General features: G+C 32.9%; 1 long non-coding RNA gene across 1 annotated transcript; it reads left to right on the top strand.

Moving 5' to 3' along the window:
• On the top strand, positions 1-7,116 carry LOC132285368 (uncharacterized). The gene is made up of 4 exons (XR_009472522.1): positions 1-1,391; positions 2,341-2,481; positions 2,590-2,651; positions 6,890-7,116. It is a non-coding gene; the product is annotated as an uncharacterized LOC132285368 (long non-coding RNA).
• Positions 7,117-7,403: the final 287 nt, after the last annotated feature.

Here is a 7,403-nt window from a genome sequence, read left to right as displayed (position 1 = left end):
TATATATATGTATATATCATCACTTTGCAAAATTTTCTAGAGAGACTTGACTGATTCAAGGATTCTATGATTGAAACCAAATGTACAGGGCATGTGATGAAATTGGTGTGCCTATGCCCAGTAAAGCGTTGGTTAACACCGGCGACCACGTTCTCTTCCTCATCTTCCTCCAAGTTGATTTGAGCCTCAATTTGCTCTTTTTCTGATGAATTCGAGCCACCCAACGGAGATTCCTTTGTTGAATCCTTCGATTTTGAGGTTGGGTTTCGCCATCGACAATAGATTCGTGGGAAGCGAGTATTTGTAGAGAGAGAAAGAGAGACATAGGAGAGAGAGGAGTTCTCGGAAGTGGCGATGATGGAGGTGGTTGTCGGAAATGGCGATGGTGGCGGTGGTCGTCGACAACGAGGGTCTGCGCTTTCGGTTTTTTTATTTTTTTATTTTTTTTTTTCTTTTTCTTTCTATATTGATTTGGGTATATTGTTGATGATGTGTATGAGAGAAGAGAGAGATGGTTTGTGGCAGTGGCTATGGTGGGAGGAGGTAGCAGTGGCAATGACCATGGTGAGGAGGTGGTAGGTGGAGGAGATGGGTGATACGGCTGATGACTAGTTAGAATTTTTTTTTTTTTTTTTGTTTTTTAAAAAAAAATGCTATAGTATAAAAAGTAATTTTCATAAACAGTGTAGAAAATAAAAAAAAGTGAGAATTTGATTTCTCACTTTCCCTTCTCTTTATAAATTTAGAAAATACTTTCTTAAAACAAAAAAATAAAAATATTTTATTAAACTTACTTTTGATTCTCAATTTTAGAAATTCATAGTAAAATCATTCGTGTAGTAAACAGGCCTTACAGAACACAAACATATATGTCAAAAGCTGGTCGCCCCTTTCTCGATCTAGATCACTATTCGGAGGCAGCAACGCAGGAAGAAGCTCCACCGCCGCTTGCTGCCGAGGAGAAGCCGCCTGAGAAGAAAGAAGATAAGAAAGCAGAGCAAGGAGATGAAAAGAAAGCCGGCCACCCCCTTTCTCTCAGACCGTCCAAGCCGTCATTCCTCTTTCTCTCCAAGCCTAACCCTTCTACCAAAGCCACTGAGGGTTGAATCGACGGTTAGCGCAGCGTTGAGCAGAGAAGATAGCGGCACAGCTGATCGGCGTCAAGATTGAACAAGGATTCGCTCCTTTCTCCAATCCCTAACCCTAGCTCCCTTTCTCATTCGAAGCCCTAAATTCGAAGGACACGAATTGAGATTTGTATTTTCATCCCCTGTTATATTCATCAAATTAATACTCAAATTGGTATGGTATGGGATTCGCCCTATACTTCTAACAAAGACAGTTGTTAATTTGGTGGGTTATATATATATATATATATATTCGTTGCAAAGGTAATTTGTTGCTATTACTAACATTCATCAATTTGATACTTCTTTTCTCCTTTTTTGTTTGTTTGTTTGTCTGTCTGTCTAACGCACAGTTTTTTTTTACGTGTGTGTGTGGGGGTGTGTGTTATAGTTTGTTTTATGTCGTTTTCATGTATGTTTAATATTCTTGTTTCATTTCAACTCTTTTGTTTGTTTAGTGAAAACTTGAGTAAATTAGTATAGTCAGCCACCTTTTATGTTTTTGGGTTTGATTTATTTAGAGTTTAGATATATATGTGTATATGTATTTGGTGTTTTGGGTTTTTTTGATTGCTTAATCAAAAATGTTTTTTATTTTTTGTTTTTGTTTTTTCCTCTGACACTCTAAACTCTGAAGTGGATTTGAATATTTGATTTTTGATCAGAACTAAAACAGGAAAAACAAAGGATTTATTTTATTTTTTTGATTGTTTTTATGATTTTTTCCCCGAGAGTTTTAATTTTGACACGAAATTGTGAGCATCGCTCTGTAACGAAAGCATCTTTGAAACCCTCATATTGAAAGAATCAAAAACACAGTAGGGTCACCACTCATCAAACCCTCTCTCTCTCTCTCTCTCTATATATATATATATATATGTGTGTGTGTAATTAAACGATAGATGAAGAAAATTGTTCAGTTAATAAAATTAACAGTTTGAAGATTTTTTCTTGTAACGTGGACTTCTATGCTAGAAAGGAATGGAGACACTGACAAAGCGTCAGGATTTGTTGGTTGATGGTCCCAACTTGTTTTTATGATTTTTTTTCCCCTCTTTTAATGAGAGTTTTAATTTTGACTGGTTGTATTTTCACCTAATTTCTCGTGTTTGTTAATCTTTTTTTTTTTTTTTTTTTCCCTCATGAAAATTTGTTATATATAGGTTGATTTATTAGTGTTTTTGTGTGATTAAATGTGTTTTATGTTTTGTAGCTGCAGTGGCATGGGAAGCTGGGAAGCCACTGGTGATCGAAGAAGTGGAGGTTGCGCCCCCACAAAAAATGGAAGTTCGTTTGAGGATCCTCTTCACTTCCCTATGTCACATTGATGTCGATCTACTTCTGGGAAGCCAAGGTTTTTTCTTCACTAATCTAATTTTCACAAGTAAAATATAGTATGTAATTTGCATGTTATACTTGAACTTATTTTCTCTCTAACTGAACCTTTAAATTTTCTCTGTAGCTGTCCCGTATCTGAAAACCCAAGCTTAGATTCGCAGTGTAGTGTATAAATCAGTTTTTCCTGTGAGTATACATACTTTCCTTGTACATATCATGGATCATATATATATATATATATATATATATATATATATATATATATCTTATTGTTCATCTATCTTTGATAAGAATATCAAGTTTAATAAAGTATTGGATGATTATATAATGCATGTCTCCTATAGTTATCACATTTTTTATTGTACTGATCTATGATGTGTTAGTGTTCTTCATTTCAATAAATTCAGGAAGAATATATAGATCCCACCATATTAATTATATGTATGTTTAATGTATATATATGTGGTTGTTACCAAATTATATATATCACTCGATCAATGTATGGAGTATAATTGTTTCCACCAAACATTCCAAAAGGGATTTGAGTTAATTCTTACAAAATTCATGAACGAGTACTATATTGTTATATAAATGGAAATAAAATTTATTATGTATCCAAAAGTTATACATTTATGTTGCATTGCATGTACATTTTTACTAGTGTGCATACATGTGTATGTGAATATTGTAAGTTATATGGTCTTTATGTGTGATAAAATTCTTTTATGATTGCACAATTTTAATGCTTTTTATACTCATACTTAGGGGGGTCACATGCCTTAAGTGACCAATTTTGCGGTGTATCTTGAACTTTATTATCTTATTGGTACATCGGCCCATGTGGAGGCCATTTGTATTTCTTATTTTAAAATGTTGAAAGCATGAGAGTATGGGATCATCATATGTGGAGGTTTTGATTGATTGTTGTGGAGGAGAAATTGTTGATATGTTATTTATACCTTTACTTAAATTTTTTAATTTTACATGGAATGGTAGTTTACTTAAATTTTTTAGTTTTTCATGGAATAGTAGTTTGTCTTTGCATGAAAATTTTGAAGTCTTTCCATCTATTATTGGAACTATCCTTTAGTACCACAGTAGTAGGGTATGGACCATTCTTTATTAGGAAATTGAATAGAATAGAGTCATGGACATGTATCAAAGTAAATAAAGAGGTCTTCTAAGTTTTAATAAGAAATAATGTTATCAAGTGTTTCAGACTCTCAAGATGCGAATTAACCTTTCAAAAAAAAAAAAAAAAAATTGTCTCGGGATGCTTACAAAGGATTACTTTATTGCACAAATTTTATTAGTTAATGTTTTTTTAATTCATGTTTATATTCTATCTAAAACACCCACCAAGAATAATTGAAATTTGGAATTCAAAAACTTGTAAATCCTATGAAAAATTAATTAAGTTTCCAAAACATTCTTAATTGACAGAACAGAAAAATTAATTAAGTTTCCAAAACTTGTATTCTAACTAAAGTTTTGTTCAAATCCAAATTTTAGTCGATTCAAATCTATAAAAATAAAAAATAAAAATAAACAAATCCAAATTTTCTCATCAACCCCATCTGTTACGAATGATCTCCAAAACTCTTACTAGAAATTGCAGATGGAGAGATAATGACGATGACTATTTATGGTTTGGTAATTATTGCAAAGAAAAGAGAACCAGTAAGGTAGAATCATGAGTCCCCAATACATAACCCAACTCCGGTGTTGCACGTGTGAATTCCTTAGCCAACTCTATAGCGTTAAGTTCCTAAATCTCCTTATGTACATCATTTCTCTCCAGTTTTGCTAATAAGGACCATTTTCTACATTACAATTAATATGTAAAAGGCTATATGTAATCGACATTCTGGATGTTGTGTTTATGTGCTCTTTCTTAATGGACTATGTGGCAAAAGAGAGCTAAGTGGTTAGTTTTGCTTACAAAATAATAAGGCAATTTGTAATACCCCTAATTTTAGAAAGGATAGTCTGGGTATTTTAATTAATGATTTTTGATTTTATTGCATTTTTATTTAATTGTGTGATTTATGTGCTTATTTGCTTAATTAACTAATTGTGTATTTATTTTAAATTAATTATTTAATTGTAATTGTTTATTTGTTTTACTTTAATTGTTTAATTGTAATTTAATTTAATTAGTTGACTAATTGGTGTTTTTAATTGCATGTTTTATTTAAATGGATTGTATGACTTAATTGGTGTATAATTTGTAGGTGTTGTATATAGTTTAGGTTTAGGGTTTTACTTTACGAAGTTGTAGTAGCCGACGTATAATTTTGGTTGGAACTAGAAGTAAGGTCAATACAAGCCTATACATATAGAACAGTATACGTCTGCTAGGGTTGGAAAACCCTATTCACGTAGTAGTGATTTGAGAGGCAAAACGGAGAGGGTCTTGAGAGATAAACAGAGAGGCTCAAGACATTAATAAAGAGAGTTGCTCGTGGGTTGAATCAAGAAGTAACAGTTGAAGAGAACAGTGATCAGAGGAGGAGAACAGTTTTCGGGTTACCGGAACTCAAAAACGGTGGTTTAGGTTTCAAAACTGAAACCAAATGCAAGTTTCATTCTATCTCTTTCCTGTAAACTTGTGTTCTGTGCATTTTATATAGTCTCCAGGAATCTAATTTAATTTTAAAATGGATGATTATGCCTGATAGATAGACTGAAAACTGTTTTACGTTTTTGTAACTGAAATTGTTTCTCTTGCATAAACTGTTTCGATTAGGTTTTAAACTTTTGTAAATTAATTCATAATGGAATGTGAGGAGTTTTTAGGACTGTTTGGATTTAAATTGGACCCTAAGAAGTTTAAAAACAATTGGGACAGAGACTTGGAACTTCACTGGAAGCGAAGAAGAAGAACAGAGGCGGAGAAGAGGTGCTCTCAGGGAGAGATCTGACTCCCTAGTGGAGGGAGCCGGCTTCGATGATGAGAGAGTTGGAGAGCCGGCTCTGATGATATGAGAGTCGGCTCCCTTGATGGTGCACCCCTATGGGGTGTTTTTCTGAGGTTTTACTGTTCTAGGGGTTTAAAGGTAATTTTTGGAAATTAATGGGAGGTTTTAAATGTTTAAAATTAACTTGTTAAAACCTTAAAATAGTTAGTATATGCTAGTGTGCTAATCTTGAGGAACATTATGAAATATAAACATATAATATGCATGCTGTCAAGGAACGAGGAAGATTTAAATTGCTAGTTTGTTTTAGCAACTTAAACGGACTGGTATGAAATTACTTATGGGCTGTTATATAAATGATATATATAATTTGATAAAGGCTAGAAAGGTTGGTTTAGGATATGGTTATAGACATCATGAACTTTAGATACTAAATTGCATGCTGTCAGGAATTGTAGAAATTTTAGTTGCTAGTTTTGTTTTAGGGAACTAAATGGACTAGTATGAGAATACTTTTGGGGTTTCATATAATGTACTCCGTGTAGACTTCTGAGTGTTGTTATATCAGGCACGGGACTTATAGTTGAGGATTAAAGGGATGTCATGAAATTTAAACATTAATGGGCATGTTGTTAAGGATTATGCAGGTTTTAATTGCTAGTTTTATTTTAGTAAACGAACTGAACTAGTATGAGAATACTTATGGAATTTTATATAATGTGCTCAGTGTATACTTCTGATTATCATTATATCGTGCTATAGATGTTAATTGATGAACTATTATAAATTCTGTTTGGTCAATTATATAGATGTGGATAATTTAAATTGTGTATCATTACTCTAGCAATTTAAAAGGAGGTTCTATGATTATATTCATATACTGGATGCATAATAGGATCTTGTCTATATCTGATTTCTATTATGTTTGTCTCTGGATGGATTTGATATTCAAGTGAGTGTGCATCATTTGTAAATCATATGCATTATGTGCACCGGTATGGGAAGGTAGCATATTGGGGATGGATTAGATCAAAACACTAAGTCCTACCTATTCATACATATGGAATGGATTAACTAAAACAGTTAAATCCTACATGGATGCATGTCCTGTCAACTAAAACAGTTGAACGACATAACGGATGTTTGTTTTATTTTTCTGTATTAGGAAGAATTTATATATATACTTATGGTACTGTGATATGAGTTTGAGTCTCAGGATCATGGTTAGGGTGCGTATATCGCAAAGGATGGGTAACTGGATATTGCTGATGTTCCCTGATAGGTCTAGGGCACATGCATACCGTAATATGTGATTTACATGTTACTTTCTATTCAGGCTGAACTACACTATAGGCTAGTGAGCATCCTATAGTGTATCTATATCTATATGGACTATTTTTAGTTATTGCCGAGCTATCTAGGATGTATCTGCATATCGGGTTTATGTATGGATTGTAATAAGATGGAACTTGCATGTGGGTCTGACCCACTTTTATTTTTCAGGTATTCGTCAGTACCAGGCTTAGAGCTTGATCGTGATGAAGCAGATACAGTCACTCACTCTTCCAACTACGTAGGACTTCCTTTCATGTTATAGTTTGGATGTTGGTTCTGTAATTTATGTTCATTTGAAATTATTAGGGGTCCACTAGATGAATTCCCAAGTTGTACGGATTGGAAAGATTAAAATTATATTAATTTATTATTTTGGAGGATGTTTATATTTAGAATTCTTTTCAGTGTATTATTTTGTTTTTAATTCTTTTGTACTCTTGCTTGTTTACATATTAATTGTCTGGTATCCCTCGGATTTGTGCTCGGACTTGATCACCCGTGACTCTAGAATCGAGGGGTATTACATAATTTAAAAAGAATGACATAGAAATTTAAAATATTTATATTTGTGCTTTGTGAATATAAGATAATTTACAGGTGTTCTCAAGCCTCAAAATCTCTTTTGAAAAACTATTATATTTTTAAATTTCATTAGGACAAGTTATCAAAAGAGAGATTATAG

The sequence above is a fragment of the Cornus florida genome, unplaced genomic scaffold (assembly GCF_030987335.1).
Source record: "Cornus florida cultivar Cherokee Brave unplaced genomic scaffold, ASM3098733v1 CherokeeBrave_3.0.0_Hap2_Chr11, whole genome shotgun sequence".
Taxonomy (NCBI): domain Eukaryota; kingdom Viridiplantae; phylum Streptophyta; class Magnoliopsida; order Cornales; family Cornaceae; genus Cornus; species Cornus florida.
Note: the sequence above shows the minus strand (reverse complement) of the source record. Positions and strands in the feature narration are given on the sequence as shown.